General features: G+C 44.2%; 1 pseudogene; it reads right to left on the bottom strand.

The window, feature by feature from the left end:
• Window positions 1-12,232: 12,232 nt before the first annotated feature.
• LOC140714879 (sin3 histone deacetylase corepressor complex component SDS3 pseudogene) lies at window positions 12,233-13,630 on the bottom strand (annotated as a pseudogene).
• Between the last annotated feature and the right edge of the window lie 11,311 nt (window positions 13,631-24,941).

Genomic DNA, 24,941 nt, shown 5'->3' with positions numbered 1-24,941 from the left:
TGCCAGCACCTTGTTCAGTGCATCAAACCCTGCATAGAAGACATTTAACCCAACAGGAAGAGAGGCATTGACATGCAGAGTGATCTCATCGTCCATTATAGCCTGAATATCCTGTCACATTTGTCATGTGACCCTGGTAACCCCGACATGCTGTAGATTCTCTGCGTGCAGTCCCGTTTCGCTGGTCTTGCGGACCTGACAGCTGCCTTATCTCCTGAACTGAAAGCAGCATCCTGTTCTTTCAGCAGCGGCTGGCCCTCTGCCATTAGCTTTGGCTTCTGATTGTTCTGAATGGTGATGGATTTAATGACATGTTTGCTGCACTTCGCAATACAGCCAGTCACATATTGTGTATATTCATCAATGTTTATATGAGGATCATAGCTTGCAACCTCCTTGACCATGTTCCAGTCCGCGCTTTGAAAAGGGTCCTGCATTGCTGAGGATACTCCCATTGGCCAGACCCTGATTTCCTTGTGTACTGCCTTGGCTCACTTTAGCAGTGGTCTGTATCGACTAGATAATAGATAAGTCAATCGGAGTATCCAGGGAGGGGAAGAGGGCAGCTTTGTAGCCCCCCAGATGTTGCTGAAAACCGGGTCTAATGTGTTCTCTCCTCTGGTGGCAAAGTCCACATGTTGATAAAATGTAGGTCAGGCTGTTTTAAAGTTTGCATGATTAAAATCCCCAGCACAATAAAGAAGCCATTGGGGTGTGCGGTGTGCAGGTCACTCCTGGCATCGCAGAGCTCATGCAGTGCTTCCCCAACATTAGCAGAAGTGGGGATATTAAAAACCACAATCACAATGGCTGCAAACTCTCTTGGTATGTAGTAGGGCCTGCACGTCACCATTAAAAACTCTACCAATGGTGAGCAGTGGGTTGCATTCATAGACCAATTCTTGTTAATGTACGAGGGGTGATTGATAAGTTCGTGGCCTAAGGTAGAAGGAGTCAATTTTAGAAAACCTAGCACATTTATTTTTCAACATAGTCCCCTCCTACATTTACACACTTCGTCCAGCGGTCGTGGAGCATATGGATCTTGGACCTCCAGAAAGTGTCCACAGCATGGGTGATTGATAAGTTCGTGGCCTAAGGAAGAAGGAGATGAGTTACACAGCTCTCGTTACATGCACATGCAGTTCAACTCTTTGAGTGATTATCAGAAAGTTTGAAATTAATAACTCATCGGGGTGATTGATAAGTTCGTTGCCTAAGCTGGAAGGTGATGAGTTATACAGCTCTCGTTACATGCACATGCAGGTCAACTCTTTGAGTTATTATGCAGAAAGTTTGAAGTTAATAACTCATCTCCTTCTACCTAGGCCACAAACTTATCAATCACCCCCACTGAGTTATTAACTGATGAGTTACCATGCTTACCATGCTTCTGTTTTCTCGTACACCTCTTTCAGCACCTTCCTTCCTGGGTGGGTGTTGGAGGCAACTCTGCGGTTTGAGGGTCTGGTACATGGAATAACCCGAGGCCTCGCAGCTCCACTCTTATCAGACTTGTTAATGAGGTAAACTCACTTTTTGTATATTTGATGTCCAGGAGGGTCTTACACCATCTGTTGGACCCCAAGTGGCCACTGCAATTGGGTGCTCTGTCATCTTAGCTGATTTCCAATGGAAAACCAATGTGAACATTCTTTTCCAGAGGACCAGAATATAAAGCAAGCCTTATAAGGCAATAATCAGACCGCACTTGGAATATTGTGATCAACTTGGGTCCCATATCTAAGATGTGCTGCCCTGGACAGTGTCCAGAGGAGATTCACAACATTGATCCTGGGAAGGAATAGCTTTACATATGAGGAGTGTTTGTTAGGTCTGGGTCTGTACAGAGAAATGATGAAACCTGCTGAATACTGATAGGCCTCGATAAAGCGGATGCAGAGATAATATTTGTATTAGTCAGAGAAGCAGTGATCCAAGGACACAACTACAGAGTGAAGGAATAGCCCTTTAGAACTGGGATGAGGCAGACATTTTTCATCCAGAAGGTCGTGAATCTATGGAATATTTTCCACAGAGGGCTATGGAGGCCTAATGATTGGGTATATTTAATGCAGAGAATGATAGGTTCTTGAGGTTAAGGGTTATGTGAGTAGGAGGTAGAACAAGCTTGAGTAAAGCAAAAAAATACTATGGTGATTGAATGGTGGAGTAGACTTGATGGCTGATTTGCCTTATTCTGCTGCTATATTTAATGGTCTTAGGAGGTTTCATTAATTAGAAAGTCTTCCATTCCATTAACTTAAGACGCACGGTACCATACAAGATGATTATTGTCCAGTTATGTGTTTGATTCCTGGGCAGCTGCTGCAAATAATTTGGTCCACATTGATATTGAAGAAGAAAGAAGAATGAAAACACAGACGTCACACTGCATTAAATACACGGCTGTGTAGATAGTAAATATAGGAGACACTGTGTGCTGAATGGGTATCTGACTACACTAATGAATGAATGAATGATCTTTATTGTCATTATACATAGGTGCAATGAAACTCTGTTTGGCTTCCACTCAGGCAATTAAATAAAGCGGTAGATAAAAACAAGACAGTAATAGAAAAACAGTATTAAATAACTAAGTAGTCAGAAAATAAGTTGCAGCAGCACCAGAATATCACAATAATGCACAAAGTGCCATTAGTGCAAGTATTTGAGTCCTTGTGTGTGCTCACAGTTTCAGTCGTATATTTGCTTGCAGTATAGATTTATCAGGAATTCATCCTGGAGATCAAGGGACAAATTACAAAGAGAGAGTGCTCAGGATGGGGTTATATTCCATTCAATTATAAAAAAAATTAAGGTGTAATTTAATTACATTTTAGGCAGTGAGAGGAAATGGTAGGAGGGTCTGAGGAAGGATCTCGACCCTAAACATTGACTATCTGTTCATTTCTGTAGATGCTGCCTGACCTGCTGAGTTCCTCCAGAATTTTGTGTGTGTTGCTTTGAATTTCTTGCATCTGCAGACTTTCTTGTGTTTAGGAACTGGTAGGATATCCTTTCCACTAGAGCACAGTCTAATGTTGTGAGTCAAAACTTTCAAGAATGAAGATATGAAACACTTTCACACATAAAGTAACGTAGAACTTTGTAATTCCCTTTAACAAATGTGAATTAATGTTAGATCAATTGTTAATTTTAAATCTAAAATTGTTCACATTTTAATAATAAAATATATTGATGTTAGTTAAAGGCACAAATATGAAGTTACTGTAAGTCACAGATCAATGATAGGAATACAAAAACAGCAGAGATCTCACAGCATTAAAGGATGGAGACAGAGGGCAAAAGTAGCAGCAGAAGTTGTACAAAGAAGATGCAGTATTGAAGGAATAGTATACATTGCTTCCTGTTTTTGGATGTACTGTTATGGCTGTGAGATTCAAATTGCCTTTAGGAAGGTAAGAAGACAGATAGCCCATTTAAAAAGATATTACTCCTTTGCCTAATCCATTACATCAAAATAATCAATTCTGCACACAGCCACAGTGGCTTTGTCCATTCTTCATTCCTTGACATTCATCCGGGTGAAACTGCCCACTTAGCATTTAAATATTATTGACTTTTTGACAAATAATTCTTTCAAATACTCAGAAATGAAATTTGACAATTTAAAATTTGGTGAATTACCCTTGCAAAATCATTTTAGGACTCTACCTCTTCCCAAAATGGGTACGGTCCCTGTACTTTCATAAGTGGTGGAGACAGACTGCACACATCCCAGTCCATATAGCTGAGCTAACTTTGTCTTACATTCTCTTAGTTTTGCAAACACTACTTTCTCGGCTGCAGGCACTTCCATTATCTCCACATCTCTGCAACTATGTAAGGCAGAGCTTGTTATCAGGTTTTATGCAGAACTTTGGCTTTTAATCAATTAGGGAACAATAGGTGAAAAAGTGAACTTCTCTGACCAGCTCAAGTCATGCATCCTGTTTCCATTCTAGTAGGCCTCCCACACAAGCCACAGAGCACTTTACTGCAGATAAGCGTAGCCAAGGCTAGGATTCCCATTATAGAAGTACGGCTGGCATCTACTGTGTGCAAGCCATCCGTGAAAGGCAACTTGCACTTTAGTAAACACAAAGTACACTGCAGATGCTGTGGTCAAATCAAGACGTACAAAAAAGCTGGAGGAACTCAGCCGGTCGAGCAGCATCCGTTGAAAGAAGCAGTCAACGTTTTGGGTCGAGACCCTTCGTCAGGACTAAAGAAGGAGGGGGCAGGAGCCCCATAAGGAAGGTGGGGGGAGGGAGGAAAACCAATCAGAGGAAAGATCAAGGGGTGGGGGAGGGGAAGCAGGGAGGGGATAGGCAGGAGAGGTGAAGAAGGAATCTAAGGGGAAAGCACTATGGGTAGTAGAAGAAGGTAGAGTCATGAGAGGTGATAGGCAGCTAGAAGAGAGACAGAGTGAAGGTGGGATGGGAGAAGGGAGAGGGAGGGAATTACCGGAAGTTGGAGAATTCAATGTTCATACCAAGGGGCTGGAGACTACCCAGACGGTATATGAGATGTTGTTCCTCCAACTGAAGTTTAGCCTCATCATGGCAGTAGAGGAGGCCATGTATGGACATATCCGAATGGGAATGTGAAGGAGAATTGAACTGAGTGGCAACCGGGAGATCCTGTCTGTTGTGGCGGGTGGAGCGTAGGTGCTCGATGAAGCGGTCCCCCAATCTGCGTCGGGTCTCGCCGATGTAGAGGAGGCCGCACTGGGAGCACCGGATGCAATAGATTACCCCAACAGACTCACAAGTGAAGTGTTGCCTCCCCTGGAAGGACTGTTTGGGGCCCTGAATTGTGGTAAGGGAGGAGGTGTAGGGACAGGTGTAGCACTTACGCTTGCAGGGATAAGTGCCAGGTGGGAGATCTGTGGGGAGGGACGAGTGGAACAGGCAGTCGCAGAGGGAACGATCCCTGCGAAAAGCAGAGAGGGGTAGAGAGGGAAAGATGTCCTTAGTGGTGGGGTCCTGTTGAAGGTGGCGGAAGTTGTGGAAGATAATATGCTGGATCCGGAGGCTGGTGGGGTGATAGATGAGGACAAGGGGGTCGCGGTCCCTGTGTGGTGACGGGAGGATGGGGTGAGGGCTGAAGTGCGGGAAATGGAGGAGATGCGGGTGAGGGCATCATTGATGACGGCAGAAGGGAAACCACGATTCTTAAAGAAAGAGGACATTTGGGATGACCTGGAATGGAAAGCCTCATCCCTGGTGCAGATGTGTTGGAGACGGAGGAACTGGGAATAGGGAATAGAATTTTTGCATTTGCCAGGGTGGGAAGAGATATAATCAAGGTAGTTATGGGAGTCAGTGTGTTTATAGAAGATGTCAGTAGACAGTCTATCTCCAGAGATGGAGACCGAAAGTAATTGCATTTTAGTAATTTCTCCAAGTATGTATGCATTCTTTACCTGGGTGAAATTAATAGTTTGAAAAAGTCTAACATCATGCTTCTGTTGATTAAGACAGGCGCACAGTGTTGCCAGGAGCATCTCAGTAAGCTGCTCCTTCATTGCCAATTCTCTAGAAGTTTTTTGTTCATGAAATCCAACACATGCATCCAGATGAATAAAGCTTAACTTTCTATCTTCTTCAGTGCAAGTTACCTACTGCTATCTTGCTGCCTATTATCTGCTCTTCCCTTCGGGCTGTGAAATCTCTCTTACCAGGCTGTGGGTGGCTGAGCTGGTGTTATAGCTTCAGTGAAATGATAGTGAACCCTCTGAATGAGTAAATGCTTCTGAGGAGACACCCTCCCTGATCCACATAAAGCCATAGGGATGAAAGCTACATGGGAGATTACAGTAATGAATGAGAACCAACGATGTATGAATGTTAAAGTGCAGAGCTGGGCTGAGAAGTGGCAGATGGAGTTCAATCTGGAAAAGTGTGAAATGATTCACTTTGGAAGTCCAAACTTGAAGAGACAGTACAGGGCGAATGGTAGGACTCTTAGCAGTGTGGAGGACCAGCGGGATCTTAGGGTCTACGATCTATAGATGTCAGGGTCCGGTCCGGTCTGGAATCCGCATTCCAGGTCTCGATCCGGTCCGAGGGCTCCGGACTCCGGGTCCTGCAGTTGTCCCTCCCGTCACCCGTGATCTAGTTAGGACCCTCCTGGCTCAAGGAGGCACACCTGTAACTCATTGAGCTGCAGGTGTTTATAAGGGGCCTTGGGACTGGGACCAGGCGGGTGGTTGTTTTGTTCTGTTTCCTGTTTCTCCGTCAGCTCAGAACTCTTCTCTGCATTCTGTTATCCTGCCCGGGCTCAGATCTACTCCTCATCATGCTTCTCTGCCCCGTACCAGGACTGCCAGGTTGGTCCGCTCCCCCACCTTTCTTCCCATGCGCTGGTCCCGCTTCTCCGCTCGTTTGTTTTGTTCACGCGGTCGCGCTGTCTGCCGGCCTTCCCGATTTTCCTGCTATCATGGCTGTTGTGTTGGTCACCCTAGACCTATGCCCGTTCCTACCCCTTGCCTCCGTCGGGCAGGTCTGGCCAACCTGCCGCTGCCCGGCGGTGGTTCTGCCCGTTCCTACCCCTTGCCTCTGTCGGGCAGATCCGGCTGACCCGCCGCGGCCCGGTGGTGGTTCTGCCTGTTCCTATCCTTTGCCTCCATCGGGCAGGCCCAGCCGGTCTGCCGCTGCCCGGTGGGGGTTCTGCCCCGTCCTCCTCTTCCACCCAAACCCTGGGATTGTGCCCCGCACCCACCTAGGGGTTTGCGTCGTGCCCAGGCCTCCGGTGTTTCCGCCTGGAAGGCAGCCCTACCCGGGGCATATGCGGCCCTCCCAGGGAGGGCTCTCTGCCAGCTTATCTAACCACCTAGACCTGCCTACCTGCCTGCCTGAATCCTGGGGACCTGCCTGCCTGCCTGTCTGAACCCTGGGGACCTGCCTGCCTGCCTGTCTGAACCCCGGGAGCCCATTCCGCTCTGCCTGCCTGAACTCCGGGAGCCCGCTCCGCTCTGCCTGTTTGAACTCTGAGAACTTGCTCCACTCTACCTGCCTGGCACTCTATCTACCTGAACCCCAGCTCTACCCTTAAATGCCATGGCATCCCCATCCTGTCCTCTCCCTAGTACTTCAGTGTCTGCGTCCTGCATTTGGGTCCATCCGGCCGCGTTCCTGACAATAGATCCCTCAAAGCTGGTGTATGGTGTGCTGGTCTTCACGGGTCAGACAGATTGAGTTCAAGAGCTGTGACATAATGCAGCAGCTCTATAAAACTCTGATAAACAGGTGGAGGCGTCTGGCTGGGTGTTGACAACGAGTAGCCTGGAAACAGTTGGCAGCTAGGATGACCCCTAAAAGCCCTCTTCAAAGCAATCTGACAGCAGCAAACCAGGCCCTGGCAGACAACCCCTCCACCATTGGCTCTTCCATGGGGAATGCAGGGGGTTGGTAGCCATAAAGCATTTCAAAAGGTGATACACCTATGGGAAAGGAGGTGTGTAAATTGTGGAACAGCTTGACCCAGAGCTTATACTTCTTCCATATGAGAATATTAGAGGCAGCAAAGCATTGCAGAAACATCTTCACTTGCTGATTGGCTCTTTCTGACTGCATGTTAGTCTGCGGATGATAGCCAGAGGACAAATTCACTGAGGTGCAACATCAGAAGCTGAAGCAAATTGTGTGCCCTGGTATATCGAGAGGGAGGCCATAGAGGTGAATAACATGTTTGACAATCAGGTCTACCGTATCAGTGCCTGTTAAATGTTTAGGGAGGGCAATGAATTGGGTTGCCTTTGCGAACTGGTCCAGCACTGTCATGATCACAGTGGCCCCATGGCAATGTGCAGCCTCTGACGTCCAGGGACCAGTAATGGCTGCAGGAGCCCAGATGGCCACTGGTTGGAAGGATTGTACTGGCCACATTGAGGGTAGGCAGCAATGACATACATCTGTGATCATGGCGGGACACCATAAATGGTGTCACAGAAAATCTAAAGTCTGGATTTTCGAGAAATCGTGTGTCAGGATTGATAGAGATAGTGAGGGCTGGCTCCACTGGAGTGCCTCCGAGCACATGGCCACAAGCACGCACATGCATTCGTCAGGGGTGTTGGATAGAGCAGGCTCGAGCTGCAGGGCCTAGCTGATCTTGTTCTCAAGATCCTAAGCCATCGGGGTGAGGAGCTGGGAATGTGGAATGATGGGCTGAGGGTTGATTTTTGTTTCAGCTGGGTCGAACTGTTGTGACAGGGTGTCTGTCTTAGTGTTGTTGGAGCTGAGTCAGTAGGAGATGATGAAGATGAATTGCTTGAAGAAAAAGACCTAGTGGGCTGGACATGGGTCGAGTGGATGGGTCAGTTGTATGGATATATGGTTTTGGTGGTAATTTCTGATCAGAAAGGACTCTGTTTTACCCATTAGCCAATATCTCCATTCTTCCAGGGCCTATTTAGAAGTGAGTAGCTCCCTGCCTCCTAATCCATAACGGTGCTCTGTTGAGTTGAACTTGTGTGAGAAGAAGGCACAGGGATGTGTCTTCCCATTCACATTGCTGGAATAGGGTGGACCCGGCATTCACCTCTACAGCAAATGGTCTGGAGATGTTTGGATGGTGCAAAATGGGAGTGATGGTGAAACATCACTAAAGCTCCTCAAAAGCATGGTGCATGGCAGCAGACCAGAAAATTCGTGAGGTAGGTGACTTGGTGAGGGAGGTGAGAGGGTTGTCATTTTGGATCAAAGCTTGGAAGACAGCTGGACCATTGGAAAGTCCAAATGGTATCACCAAGTATCATGGTGGTCAATGCAGGGATGAAGACACCCCCACACCTTTCTTTTTGACAAAGGAGAATCCTGCACCAGCTGGGGACTGGGATATTTAAGTGAAGCAGTGTTGTAGCACTTCCGTGATGCAGTCATTCATGGCTTGGGTCTCAGTGGGGGAAAGGGAAAAGAGACGACCTTGGGGAGGGGTGATGCCTAGGAGGAGGTCAATTGCGCAGTCGTGTAGTCTGTGAGGTCGCAGGGTGCTGGCTTCCCTGTTACTGAAGGCGATGGCTAAATCATAGTATTCCTGTAGGAGTCTGGTGAAGTCAAGGGTACCCTTCATCTTGATGGATTCACAGAGTTAACTAAACTGAGATTGCAGGCATGTGCGTCCCCAGCTCAGAAGTGAACCGGGCAATGAAATGAAATGAAGGTCATGAATGGAGAGAGGTGAGTTGGGTGAGTTGATCAGGAGGAATTGGATGGACTCACAGTCCTCTTGGATGCTCATGTGCACAGGCCGTGTACTCTGACCATCCCAGACTGGAAAGGATGTCTGTCAATGGCCATGATGCTGAAGGGGTAAGAGACAGGCCCAGTAGGAAGTCCGAGCTGAATACATAGAATACAGTCCAGAAAGCTGCCTGCTGTGCCAGAATCCTCCAGTGCCTCCTTTGCGCTTAGAATTGTTGGAAAAAGGAGAAGGACAGAGAGAGTGAGCAGGGGTATGGTGCTGGAAATGAAGAGTGGGGATGCTTACCAGGTAGAAAACCCTTCATCTCTACCTGTTTCCCATACGCAGTGGGCATTTGATGCACTGGCAGTGGCTGCTCCAAAGTAGGTGCACAAATTGTTCCTTCGCCGATACTTGTACTCTTGGGGCATTAAGGGAGCTCTCCTAGGTTCTGGAGGCTTTGCAAAGGATGGTTCTTCAGCCTGAAGTAGTTCTGGGAAAGGAACTGGGTGGGGGGGGGTGGTTCTGACTGACAATCTGGAAGGTTGTTCCATAAGACTTTGTCAATATGGAGGGCCAGAGTGATGAGGCTTTCAAGGTAGGTGGGCATCCTCTGGGTAGACAGTTTGTCTTTCAAATGCTCTAAGAGGCTGTAATAGGCTGAGATGCTTCCACATTCCTCCTGCGTCAAGCGTGAGTGTTGACACAAGCAAAGTATTTGATCAGTTGATGCCTTTCCACAGCATAGATGGTCGAAAACCTGGCAGAGTGAAGTCCTCATACCTGTTACAAATGAAGACCTCATCGTCCCAATTAGCAACAGCCCAGGTCAGAACTCACCCAGTCGTGAGGAAAATGATGAGTTTGTGAAATGCAGAGCTGGTTGGTAAGTACAAGATGCACCGGGACAGGAAGTTGTAGCATTGGTCTGATATTCCGTCAAAGCATTTGGGCTCTGGAATCCGGGGGTCCATGGAAGGTGGTTGACTGGCTTGGGGTTGTGATTGAGAGTGGCAAGCAGAAGGTGAATGGTGTCCTGTGGCTTCTGGATCATGTGCTCATCTTGATAGACAAGCTCCTTTATGCAAACAAATTCTCTCGGGTCAACCGCAAGTTCACTGATCCCGTCAGAAAACGTAGAGAAGGCTTGACTCAAAAGCAGAGCAACAGAGATGAGTTAGCAGTGAAGATCCTTTACTAATAAAATATAAAATATTCAAGGGGCCACAAAATGTGGGTGGAGCTAAGGAGGATGATGTTGCCTAACGGAGCCTCCTTTGCCTGCATCTTCAAAAACAGCTTTATTTCTATCTTTGATATTTCTTTTTTTCCCCTTTCGAGGTTCTTTTGAAGACCCTGACCTGGAGTTACATGATGACTTGAGTTATTTGTGGAATGGGACCCGCTTTCAGGGCTTCACAACCGGCCCCTTTTCGATATGTCTAGGATGTGGCCTGGAAGACTAGTGCACCTTCAGGGTGCTGGATTTCCATGGCTCTGGAGAATGATGGATTCAAGGCTGGTGCTGCTGCCTGATGTGTTGTGGGAGTACACAGAAGATTAAAAGCAGTGAGCTGGCTGCTGGCTGTGTGGCCAGGGATCCAAATTCTTTGGGCACAGTGGTCGGAAAAAGCAATACAACAGACTTTTAACACCATAAATCAGTGAGTTGTTTTGTTATGTCTCCCCATGCGTTGTGAAACAGGGACACCTTTTTTCCTTATTAGGGAGAGAGAGAGAGGCTGTGGTATGTCAAGTACTGGGTAAACAAGCAGTTTTTGGGGTACTGCAAGTCTGGGTCTCTATTGATGCTTTGCTGTACGTTTGTGTACTCGGTCAGGGGTGCTGTTGCTTTTCTGCTGGTGTGGGGGGGGGTTGTTGCTTTACTGCTGCTTATGTATGGGAGTTGGGAGTTGGGGGAGGCTTTGGGGCTCTAACGTTTAAATGTCATTCATTTTCTGGGGCACTCCTCTGTTTTCATGGATGTTTGTGAAGAAGAAGAGCTTCAGAATGTACAAACATTTGTATATTGTATACATTTCTCTGGCATTAAATGTACCTATTGAAAACATGAAAGAACAGATACTATACACAACAGGCAACAAGCTAACTGAAAGCTAGAAGCAACTGGTTGACGCTGACAAGTTCGATAAGTGAACAAGGGCTGTGGATGAGAGCTGGGTTCAAATAGGCTGCAGGCGATGATTTGGAAAAGGCTTGCAGGTGATTCCTGTTAGCTAGCTGGAGACTGGAGGTGCCTGCCTGTGCAGGCCTGATAGAAGAAGGATGAAGGTTGACCTGGTAAAGATGTATAAGATGATAAGAGGCATAGATAGAGTGGACAGCCAGTATCTTTTCCCCAGGGTGGAAATAATTAATATGAGAGGGTATAATTTGAAGGTGATTGGAGGAAACTATAGGAAAGATGTCAGAGGTAAGTTTTTTTTTAGACAGTAACCGAAACTCACTGCTAGGGGTAGTGGTAGAAATAGGTACATTAGGGACATTTAAGAGACTTAGATCGGCGTGGTGGAGGTACGTCTCTACCAAAGGAGAGGTAAGGTGCTTGTTGTGTATGTGGCTTGCTTACACATCAATGCTATTAATGAAAATGCTGGAGACAGGAGCTAAGGTTCATGGTTCTTTACTGGCAGAAACCAAACTCGACACACATGTACAGATCAATACGTGCCTAATAGCGCATGTTCAATACGTGCTTAATAGTGAATGTAACGACGTGTTACTAAAACATAAAGTAGTCCCTTATTATAATGTAGGCTATACAGCACACTCCTCCCCTTTTATTTTAATAGTGTATCAACTGTTTTTTTTTACCGGGGCATTATGCTAAATAAATATGTTTATCCTTAACATACAAACGCCTACCATTTGTTTACTTAGTAACTTAATAATATCAACTTATAACAAAGTAACATAATAATATTGAATTATAACAAAGTAATGAAATAATATCAAATTATAACAGGCCTTTGTTTTATTTTTGGTCTAAGACCCATTTATAACTCAAGTCTTTGGGGGAACGGGTCTTCTCTAGATTGTTCAGCACTGAAGCAAATTGGTCTTCGCTCTATTGTCTGGAATAAATTAAACAATCCATGAATTGGCAGGTTCCAGCCATAAAGAGGAGTCACCTCCACCTTGCAAAGATGATGAAAGCAAAGTGAAATCCATGAAAAGATGAATGTTATTCTTAAGAATATGTACCATCATCAAAACTGAGATGGCATTGGAAAGCAAATAGTGTGTTCTTCAGTCTGTCGATAAACTTGTTGGTTTTAATACAGATTTCCATATAAAAGTCATGAACAGTTGACCTCTGAGCATAGGGAGTTAAGAAGATGTGTGCCTCCAACTTGTTAAGAGTTCTAGGCAGCAGATTGCCTTCGTATAATGAAAACTCCTCTGTGCAGCTGTCCTAGCTATATACGCATCTTTGTGCTATCACTTGTCTTCCTTACCCATATCTCATTTGTTCCAGCTGAGCTAATTACACAGCCAATCTTTGTATTCTCCTTAGAATTCAAATAGATAGCCTGACCTTTATGATACCATCTCTTAACATAATATAGCATTTCATCTTCTATCTGTGCTTCATATCTTTGTGCTGGTGATTCAGCTGGGAAGATGCCCAGGAGAACAAGGAGATGCTGGTCTTTTCGGAGATTTAAGCTTATTGAGAGTTTGTCGATCTTCCATTATCTGTTCATCTGTTAACAAGTAATTTAACTGTGCAAGTGCAGGTTTTCATCATTTGTCTGTAATTGGAACAGGGTCATTAGGTCTCCTCCTTAGTTTCCTAATCGTTATTGGCTTTACCTCGATAGAATCTCCTATGAGTTTCATTGTTAGCCTCTCCTTTTCAATCATCTTTTTCTTTTCTTCTAACTCAATATTTTTATCTTCAAGTTCCTTCACTGCTGCTTTCTTCCCTTTAATATAATTCCTTTCCACTTGTTCTGTCTCCAGTTGCAGAAAAAACTCTGCATTTCGTATTCTTTCCTTGTATAGTTGATTTAGTTTCTGCATCCTTTTCTGATACTCCTGCAAGGTGCCTTCCTGTAACTGCTGTGGCTGCCCTTTGAGAGATGTCAATTTCTCCTGGTACCTCTGCTCTTTTACTTCCAGGTAGTATTCATCATCCTGCCTATTGGCAATATCTGTCTCCCTTGCATCCTCTGTATCTTCATCCGAGCCGTGGGCACAGATACTGCATTTGTCCTCATTGTTGACGCTGTCTAGCTCCTCCTCATCATTGTAATAGTCGACAATGGGTGAGAGGAGAGCTGTGGACATCTTCCCTACGGAGCTGCCCTCCTCTGTTGACACATCTAGTGCCTTGATGGAATACGTACACAACGCTGGAAGAACTCAGCAGGTCAGGCAGCATCCGTGAGAAAAGAGTAGCCAACGTTTTGGGGCTAGACCCTTCATCAGGAATGGGGGAGAAGAGAGGGCGGAAGCCCAGTAATAGAGATAGGGGAGGGGGTAGGGCCTAGAGGAAAAACAATCAGAGGAAAGATAAAGGGGGGAGGGGGAGGGGATAAGCACGAAAGAACTGTAGAGATAAAGAAGCAGAAAGTTGAGAGGGACCTGGGATAGGGGAAGGGGGAGGGGGAGGGAATTACTGGAAATTGGAGAATTCAATGTTCATACCACCAGGCTGGAGGCTACCCAGATGGTAGATGAGGTTTTGCTCCTCCAACCTCAGTTTGGCCTCATCATGGCAGTAGAGGAGGCCATGTATGGACATATCTAGATGGGAATGAGAGGCAAAGTTGAAGTGGGTGGCAACCGGGAGGTCCTGTCTATTGTGACGGACGGAGCAGAGGTGCTCGACGAAGCGGTCCCCCAATCTGCGTTGGGTCTCACCGATGTAGAGGAGGCCATACCGGGAGCACCGGATGCAATAGACAACTCCAGCAGACTCGCAGGTGAAGTGTTGCCTCACCTGGAAGGACTGTCTGGGGCCCGGAATGGTGGTAAGGGTGGAGGTGTGGGGACAGATGTAGCATTTGCGCTTGCAAGGATAAGTGCCAGGTGGGAGTTCTGTGGGGAGGGACATGTGGACCAGGTAGTCGCGGAGGGAACGATCCCTGTGAAAAGCTGAGAGGGGTAGGGAGGGAAAGATGTGCTTGGTGGTGGGGTCCTGTTGAAGGTGGCGGAAGTTGCGGAGGATAATGTGTTGGATCCGGAGGCTGGTGGGGTGGTAGGTTTGGACAAGGGGAACCCTGTCCCTGTTGTGGTGACGGGAGGATGGGTTAAGGACTGAAGTGCGGGAAGTGGAGGAGATGCGGGTGAGGGCATCTTTGATGATGCCAGAAGGGAAACCACGATCCTGAAAGAAAGAGGACATTTGACAAGTCCTGGAATGGAAAGCCTCATCCTGGGAGCAGATGCGGCGGAGATGGAGGAACTGGGAATAGGGAATGGCAGTTTTGCATTGTGCAGGGTGGGAAGAGGTATAGTCAGGATAGTTATGGGAGTCAGTGGGTTTGTAGAAGATGTCAGTGGATAGTCTGTCTCCAGAGATGGAGACCGAGAGATCAAGAAAGGAGAGAGAAGTGTCTGAGATGGACCAAGTGAATTTAAGGGCTGGGTGAAAGTTAGAGGCAAAGTTGATGAAATTGAAGAGCTTTGATGGTGTGCCAATCCAACTGGATTTTCCTGAGTCATTCACGTCTTAGCAATGGTGGTCCACCATTTTCCAGTAAATAGAGGTTCAGCTGCTGTGTTTTGTCTCCGTAGGTCACTCCCTTTAATTTTACCCTTGGGGCACATTTTCTGTCCTGTGTAAGTCTTTAGCAGTAGTTTAGCTTGTTTCAGAGATATATGAGAAAACAGTTGTTTGTAGTCACATACAGAGATCACTGTTAAAGCTGAGCCTGTGTCCAACTCCATTTTCAGTCTCATGCCCGCCACTTGTGGAGTGACCCTTATTACTCTTCGATCATCTGTCTCTTTCACACTGTGAAGTTGCAGACAAGAAAATTCACTTTCGTCTGAGTAATTTTCATCAGATCTGCTTTCCTCCATTTTGTGTACATTGTTATGTTTTCCTTTCTGGGGTTTCTTGTTTCTCTGTACTTTGACCTTTTTCTGCTCTTTACAATCTTTGTACACTCTGCCAATGTGGCCCTGTTTACCACAGTTTCTGCATTCTTTGCCTTTAAGCCAACAGTCATCAGGGTCATGTGACACGTTCCCACAATGGTAAAGATTCTTTCCTTCATTCCTGTTCAGTGACATTTTATTTGTGGTATATTCCAGAGATTTTTGTTGTATCTCGGAATCACCCCGTGCTGCTGTTTCCGTTGATATTGCAATGTTTAGCGCCTTCTCTAATGTAAGGTCCCTTTCACACAGAAGCTCCTTCTGTGTGGTTTCACAGTGCATGCCACACACTAACCTAACCCTCAATATGTCCGATAGACCAGCTCCAAATTGACAACGTTCTGATAATTTGTGCAATTCAGCACAATAATTTGGAATGCTTTCATTTTTGCTCTGATTCCGATTGTGAAATTTAAATCTTTCAGCAATGACCAGTGGTTTGAGGGTTAAATTCTGTTGGAGAGTGTCTACTATTTGCTTGCACGTTTTGTCAGCTGGCTTTTCAGTAGTTAACAAGCTCTGTAGCAGGCCGTATGATTTTGCTGCTATAATGCTGAGTAAAACGCTGGCTTTCTTTTCTTCCTTAACACCATTAGCCTCACAGTATAACTCCACTCTTTCAATGTAAGTTGCCCAGTCTTCAATGTCACAATCAAATGCTGAAATGGTTCCAATCATTGCCATCTTTGTTATGATAATTAAGCCCCATTCTCCCCTTACTTTCCTTTTTGACTCACTTGTCCTTTTTGCTAGCGCCACGAGCGCACTCCATCTAGATGTGTGTGTCGCTCCTTTTTATCTCCCTTCTGGGGCAGGCAGACCCTCAGCCCCTGGGGGTCAGCACTGGCTGTGGTCTCGGCTGGATGTGCTGAGGCTCTGACTGTGTCTCACAGTCTCCCGACATTTCCGACCCCAGCTGTGCTCCCGCTTCCTTTCTGATTCCTTTTCCCGCTCCTTGGCTCGTTCCTTGCGCTCTTCTTCTGAGTATCATTATCAATTAAAACACCCCGTTCTGATATGATGTAGTTTCATTAACCTCGTCGCCAATTTCTTGTGTATGTGGCCTGGTTACACAACAATGCTACTAATAAAAACGCTGGAGGCGGGAGCTAAGGTTCATGGTTTTTTACTGGCAGAAACCAAACTTGGCACACACGTACAGATCAATACGCGCCTAATAGCGTATGCTCAAAGTGTGCCTAATAGCACATGCAAAGATGTTTTACTAAAACATAAAGTAGTCCCTTATTATAATGTAGGCCATACAGTACAACATTTCTTCCTTACACTAGCCAGCAGGTCACCCTTGGCCAAAGTTTAGCACCTGCTTAGCTCCCTGATCAGGGTCACATGAAGTCATGGGATGGTCGGATGAGCAGCTGGTGCATACCAGAAGTCCTGGTTATGCAACCACTGACACCAGGCAGATAATCTTTGAAGAATATTGATAATGGCTGGGGTCACCCATCCTGTAAGGACATTGTAAATAAGGCAATAACAACCACTTAGCTAGAAATATTTGCCAAGAGCTATCATGTTCATTGACCATGATCACCCACGTCATTCGACACAATACATAATGATGATGATTAGATAGACACATGGGTGAAACATATTGGAGGACTAGATGGTAGAGTAAGGTTAGATATATCTTGGAGTAAGTTAAGAGACTGGGAGAACATTGTTGGTTGAAAGGTCTGTACTGTGCTGTACAGGATGTTCCATGTTTGTATTCATCATGTGTTACTCTGGGCTGCTTCATGCACAGGATAAAATGCTAAATGTACTATACACAAAAAAAAACGCAAAATGCTGGAGGGGCTCAGGAGATCAGCCAGCAGTATGGAAAACAATACAGTCGACACTGCATCAGTATGATAGAGATTCTGTCTACAGCCTGCTGTGGGATTACAGTCTAATGGATATGCATCTTCTCATGTTCATTATCTCCATGGTCACCTTTTGCTGATGTGATAAAAGACCATAAGACCAGGACAAAGGAGCAGAAGTCAGCCATTCGGCCCATCAAGTCTGCTCCGACATTTTATCATGAGCTGATCCATTCTGCCATTTAGTCCCACTCCCTGCCTTCTCACCATAACCTTTGATGCCCTGGCTACTCAGATACCTATCAATCACTGCCTTAAATACACCCAATGACTGACCTCCACTGCTGCCCGTGGCAACAAATTCCACAGATTCATCACCCTCTGGCTAAAAGAATTTCCTTGCATCTCTGTTCTGATTGGGCACCCTTCAATCCTTAAGTCATGGCCTCTCGTACTAGATTCCCCCACCATGGGACACAACTTTGCCACATCCACTCTGTCCATGCCTTTCAACATTCAAAATGTTTCTATGAGATCCCCCCTCATTCTTCTAAACTCCAAGGAGTACAGTCCAAGAGCGGTCAAACGTTCCTCAAATGTTAACCCTCTCATTCCCAGAATCATTCTAGCGAATCTTCTTTGAACCCTCTCCAATGTCAGCACATCCTTTCTTAAATAAGGAGCCCAAAACTGCACACAGTACTCAAAGTGAGGTCTTACCCAGTGCCTTACAGAGCCTCAACATCACATCCCTGCTCCTATACACTATTCCTCTAGAAATGAATGCCAACATTGCATTCGCCTTCTTCACCACCGACTCAACCTGGAGGTTAACCTTAAGGGTATCCTGCACGAGGACTCCCAAGTCCCATTGCGTCTCAGAACTTTGAATTCTTTCCCCATTTAAATAAGTCTGCCCATTTATTTCTTCTACCAAACTGCATGACCATACACTTTCCAACATTGTATTTCATTTGCCACTTCTTTGCCCATTCTCCCAATCTATCTGCAGACTCTCTGTTTCCTCAGCACTACCGGCCCCTCCACCTATCTTTGTACCATTAGCAAACATAGCCACAGAGCCATCTATTCCATAATCCAAATTGTTGATATACAATGTAAAAAGAAGCGGCCCCAACACGGACCATTGTGGAACACCACTGATAACTAGAAGCCAACCAGAGGCCCGGTAAAATTGTCGGAAGAAGAATGCCAAATGAATGGGGAGTAACTGTGGAAGGTGATGGTTAGGGAAGGGTGTGGCATAGATTTGAGACGTGCAAGTTGTCAGTAGTGGCTGCACAGTATTACGCAATGTACAAATAATGTGTACATGTACAAGGTGAGCTTACGTAAGGAGTAATGTATTATAGGTTGGACAAAAGAGTATGGTGCTGCAGTTGAAGGAAGAAAGGATGTGTGAATATGAATAATGTGCACTAAGATATAGTGAATGTGCCACCACACTCACCATTACAGATTTAGTGAATTACCACACTACGTGTAGCAGTGAATCACAGAGCTACTGAATTGTACTCCTGCAGTGGAGTTCTGTATTTATTGCCAGCCATACCTTCCTGGTGACATCTCCTTCAATAGAAAGAAAAAATAATTGGTTCTTATCAACTCCAGCATGACATCAAGTGATACATCACAGGACCCTGCAGCAGCAGATCTCCGCCAACTCCCCAACACCATTCCCTGCTCCTAACCAATTAGTCAAAGACCTCACCATGACTATAGTGAAATATATTACAGTTACTAACGGACCAGCAACATAAGGGTTGCAGATGTTCACTCTGTGTATATATTGCATTTAGTTGATACAAAAAAAAATCAGAACATCTGTAAATGATTGAAAGATCAGACAGCACTACTGGAAAGAGAAGCACTGTATTCCATGTCAATGAATTTCATTAGGAAGGTTAAAGTTCCTTCACCTGAAATATTAACTTTATTAATGGATACATGTTGCCCAATAATCTGAGTATCTCAGCATTTTCTGTTTTTATTTCAGATGTCCAGTGGTTTTCTGCTTTTGAAATTCTAAATACAATCCATTTCCAAGTGGTCTAGCATAGACACTAAAGTAGGAAAACTAAATGAAGAGCACCATGTGAACATTGTTAGTTGCAAAGATTCTGGATAAATACTTATCCAGAATTTCTGTGATGTGAGAGATTAATTGTTGCTGACTGAGAGATTAATCACTTGTGTTATTTCTTACTCTCCCTTTTACCTTGTGAATGTGCATTCATCTGCACATATTTAACCTCCACTGGAGTCCTCAAATTTTCCTTCAAATTTTCAGCCAATTCAATTTCATTGTGTATTAATTATAGGGAGTGGAGAAAGATCTGTCAAAGGATTTTTAATCATTGTTCCTTAGATTTTCTGAGCTTGTGTTTTCTTACATACATTCATAAGCATTCAAACCACGACTGTTTTTCACATCTTCAGCTGGTTATAGATCAATTGTGTCTGAAGTTCTCACATCCACATTGATACTTTCATTTCCTCACTATGTAAATATGTTGCTAAAATAGCAGCACATTTTTTTCAAAATGTGAATTGAACTTTATGTGCTTATTCTCATAAATGCAAATAAGCAGTATGTCTATTGCTATTATTTTAATCCAATACACCCTAATTCTAGCACAAGACTAGTTTAGAGGTGAACCAACACTACAATAATTCACACAAAATGCTGGTAGAACACAGCAGGCTAGGCAGCATCTATAGGGAGAAGTGCTGTCGATGTTTTGGGCCGAGACCCTTCGTCAGGACTAACCGAAGATGGTCCTGACGAAGGGTCTCGGCCCGAAACGTCGACAGCGCTTCTCCCTATAGATGCTGCCTAGCCTGCTGTGTTCTACCAGCGTTTTGTGTGTGTTGTTGTTTGAATTTCCAGCATCTGCAGATTTCCTCGTGTTTGCACTACAATAATTCACTTTAGATTTAATTGCTGATAGCTTTCAGAAGAACCTGTCAGGACATTCCTTACAGTTTCCTTACTAATCAAAACTATATTGTTTAGACTAGGGTAGAATCCTGCAAACTAGACAGTGACCTTTTTAAGATCTCTTAGAAACTGTTGCCAAAACCACTTAGCACATCCCACAGTTTGAAATTTCTGCCAAAAGCAGGATTTACTTCTTGTTCCAGCAGTTTTCTCATAGACGGGCCTACGAAAGTTCTGAGGCAGCTGATGTCAACCAGAACAACAAGAGGAACAGAGCAAGTTCCTCAGGTGCTCAAAAGGTTGGATGGAAATTGAGGTTTTAAAATAGAAAAGGAAAATATTACAAATACTTAGCAGCTTGGGCAACATTAGTGGAGAGAATAACAAAATTAACCTTTTAGGTCAAAAACAAACTGTTGGAGGAACTCAGCAGGTTAGGCATAGAACAATAAATAGGTAAGCAGAGTATCAGAGACCAACAAATTTGTGGGAAACCAAAATCAAGGATGAACTCATCTTTTGTTCTGCCTAAACAAAACATTGTTAGAAGAAAGGTCAATGAAACCTTTAGATCAGTATATAAGATAATGATAAGGAAAACGCTAAATTCGCCTGTAAGTCCGACGTACAGTCTGTGGCCGCTTTATCAGTCACCTCCTGCACCTAATAAAATTGCCACTGAGTGTATGTTCATGGTCTTCTGCTACTCTGGCCCATCCACTTCAAAGTTCATTATGTTGTGTGTTTAAAGATGCTCTTCTGCACTCCACTGTTGTACTGCGTGGTTATCAGAGTCACCGTCACCTTTCTGTGAGCTTGAGCCAGTCTGGCCGCTCTCCCTTGATATTCCTCATTAACGAGGTGTTTTCACACACAGGACTGTCACCCGCTGGATGTTTTATTTTGTGTTTTGCACCATTCTCTGCAAACTTTAGAGACTGCTGTGCATGAAAGGGCCAGGAGATCGTTAGATTCAGAGATACTGAAAGCACTCAGTCAAGCGGCAGCGATCATTTCATGGTCAAAGTCACTACAATCACATTTCTTCCCCATTCTGATGTTTGGTTTGAACAACAACTGAATCTCTTGTCCAAGTTTACATGCTTTCGTGCATTGAGCTGCTGCCAGATGATTGGCTGATTAGATATTTGCATTAATGAGCAGGGTGTACCTACTGAGTGTATTCTCAATGAAATGTTAAGTTCTCAGTGTCAAAGATGAATCCATCCCAGGTTCAAAATTAATAATATTTTACACAGGCACAAGCTGAAAAGAAGTTCTATGGATGTCTAAAACTGAGCATGAGTAGAAAATTATTGTATGTGTAGCAAGAGGGACAGTGTTATTATTTCAAATTAATCAGAACTGACAAATAATTTTAAAAATTGTAAAATACAATCTGTGTGTTCACTGCGTTCTGAACTTCGTGAAATCCACTCCGCAATGTAAAGTCTCATTTATGTGGGACACAAACGCTCAAAGTTTATTCAATTGTTTTCATAGAAAGCTTTTAGTACTTTACACAAACTGCACTCCAATGAGCAAATATTTATGAGATAAAATCCTTAAAAGTATGACAGTCCCAAAATAACTACTGTTATTCACAACCAGTGTTAAATACATTGCAGATCTGACACATTCATTCTGTTTATTCTTTGTAGCTGCCTGATGTGATGGTGCTTACAGCATTTTCTAGTCTTATTTATTCTTTTATTCAATATTGTCACTGTAAACTCACTACAGTCAAACTTTCCTCAATGTTTCCAGGCAACAGAACAAATAACCTTTCCTCAAGTAAATCAGTCAAGTTTACTTTTACTGACTTGACATTGTTCGCTCTCATTTTTTTTACAGCTGAGCGGACCAACAATTGCTCTGAGCAGAAAATATTTACACGGCCTGAAAACTACATAGCCCTTTAAATGTTTTTTTTGTAATATGCGTACTACAAATATATAGAATGAAAAATCAAATATCACATACTTTTGAATTTATTTATTAATTGAAGGGTTTAATGAAATACAGTACAACAAAGAAAATCTTTCACGTTTCATAAACTTTTTCTCGGCTGTCTTTATTTATTACAAATCCATTGTCTATAAACACTGTCCAGATTAATTTTGCATCCAGATGAAAGATGCTTCTTAATCTTCATTGTTGTGTGCTGTGTCTGCGAGGCTGAGTCGGGCGGCGCCGTGGAAGTCCATAGCTGGGGTATTCCCTTCTGCCGCCGGCGTGGGGTGGTGAGTCTGTTCAGCAAACCGGCAGTTTATTAGTAATAAACTATTGTCTTCTATTGCAACTTGCAACTTGCAACTTGAAACACTGGCTATGTAAATATGTTGAAGCTCTAAAATGTTTCAAAGTAAAGCTTGTGGAACATATGTTATTTAGAATGTTTATGGATTACATTCATTGATTACCAGATATTTCACAATTACATTAAGAAAGATTTCAAAAATATATCAGTATGATTTTAAAATTATATTAACATTACATAAAATAAAATTCCAACTGCATGTCATCAAAGGCTATGTGCGTGGGAAGCATTTCAGTTACTGTGTTGCTGTGCATCTGCGCAGCGTAGAGGAAACAGCGCATGTGTTATGAGATTTGTTCATTTCCTGCAGCATTACAGTGCAAGATATTAAAAAATTACTATAAGTTGCAAAATAATTATACAGTACAAATGAAGAATAACGAGGAGTGTTCATGGATTCATGGACCATTCAGAAATTTGATGTTGGAGGGAATGCAGCTGTCCTTAAAATTTTTACTGTGGGTCCTCACAATCCTGTTGTTACATGACCGAGGTGGTGAGGATATTTAGTGGTGATCACAACCTTCTTCAGGCACTGCCTCCTGAGGATGTTCTCAGTGGTGAGGAGGGTTGTGCCAATGATGGAATTGGCCGAATCTATAATCCTTTGCAGCCTCTTGTGATTCTATGCGTTGGAGCCTCTATACAAGTTGGAGATGCAAGCAGATCTCCACCACACATCTGTAGAAACTTGCTGGTCTCTGTTGACATACCACATCTCCACAAACTCCAGTCAAATAGAGCCACTGGTGTGCCGTCTTCGTAACTGCATTAACATGTTGGACCCAGGGTAGATCCTTAGAGGAGATGATACCCAGGAACTTGAAGCTGCTAACTCCTCAATTAGGACTGTTATGTGATTTCCCAACCTTCAGTTCCTGACGTGCACAATAATTTCCTTAGTCTTACTAATGATGAGTGTGAAGGTCGCTGTTGCAACACAACTCATCTACCCAACCTACCACATTCCTGAACTAGCTAACCCACCCATCTTTAGCTATCCTTCACTTGACAGAAATTAGTCATATTAATTTCTTAACTAAACATATTCAATGCTTCCCTATAATTTGCCAGATGTAACAGTCAAAAAAGTAGATCCTTTAAAGGGAGGAGTTTACTTTTCAGGTGTGGACTTGTTTTTTAAATTAAGCTCTCTGCGTACAATCTATTTTCCAGCGAATTCTTGCATTTTTCCATATCTTATGTTTTCTTCTAATTGATATTTTCCCCATCTCAAATTAAACATTTAGTTATTCCACAATGTAAAAGCCTTTTCTGTCTGACATTTTTTTCCACTTTCCCATTGATTTTATGAACTAAAGCATTGATTGTTATTTCATGTCAATATGTTGGAATCAAAGATTGTTCAGTATTTTTCTCCAAAACCAATCAAGGTTTTACTGTCAAAATCTGGACTGATTTTCCTTTTGATCAGTCATGTAAACAGAGACAAGGTGTCTAGTATCTTTACTGGTTCTAGGAGGGCATTTTGCCAGCTAGAAGGAGCGAAGTAGAAAGAGAAAGATGGAGGGAGACAGAGAGGAAGAGAGAAAGAGAAAGATGTATAAATATATATATATATATATATAGATGCTGGATTGTTGGGAACCACCAAACAATAAAAGAAAGGCGGGTGATCAACACCTGATCAGTATCAATTTTATTTGCCTGAGCCTGAACCTGTCTCCATTGCTTCGTGTACAAGTCCTTGTCCGAGAAGTCCCCAGGTGGAGGGGAAGCTCCTGCCTTCTGCGTAAGGAGCATTGATGATGAGAATATGAAGGGGCTTTCCGGGTCCGAAGACACAGGTAGTAGTATTTGCGTATTTATAATGGCTGTGACCTCTGCCATTAGTGTGCACAATACCTCGTGGGTCAGGCATGTGCTTTGCTGCAGAAACATTGAATCAAGAATTCTTCTGGAGATGCCAAGCTTCCGTTCCTAAGAGCCTCCCATGTGAGAGGCGTGTGGTGTGTTAAACTCCCAGTTGCATCCCTGCTGACTGAGGTACCTTTGCACTGTCTTGTCCATCCCCAGCTCCTTGGACGCTCCAACAAAGTTTGTGCCGCAATCAGATCTTAACTGTTTTTCAGGGCTTCTTAATATAAAGAAGCACCTGAGAGCGTTAATACAGCTGGATGTACCTAAAGACTCGATGACCTCAATGTGCACAGCTCCCAAACTTGTGCAGCTGAACATGATGGCCTACCGTTTGTTCTCGGCTTGTCCTCCTCTGGTGTGTCTAGTAGTGACAGTCCAGGGACCAAATACATCAAGCCCCACATACATAAAATGAGGGCAGGCTTTGAGGCGTTCTGGTGGGAGGTCCGCCATACGATGATCTTCCAGCTTCCCTCAGTTTCCGGCAGGTTACACATCTGTGGAGTACTGAATTGATCAGTGCTTTGCCTCCCAAGATCCACAGTCCCGCTGCCCTGATTTCTCGCTCCGTCAGGTGACGGCCCTGATGCCTTACCTGTTCATGGTGATGGCGTGTGAGCAGTAA

This window comes from Hemitrygon akajei, chromosome 22 (assembly GCF_048418815.1).
Source record: "Hemitrygon akajei chromosome 22, sHemAka1.3, whole genome shotgun sequence".
NCBI lineage: Eukaryota > Metazoa > Chordata > Chondrichthyes > Myliobatiformes > Dasyatidae > Hemitrygon > Hemitrygon akajei.
The sequence above is the reverse complement of the archived record's forward strand: the minus strand, read 5'-3'. Positions and strand labels throughout refer to the sequence as shown.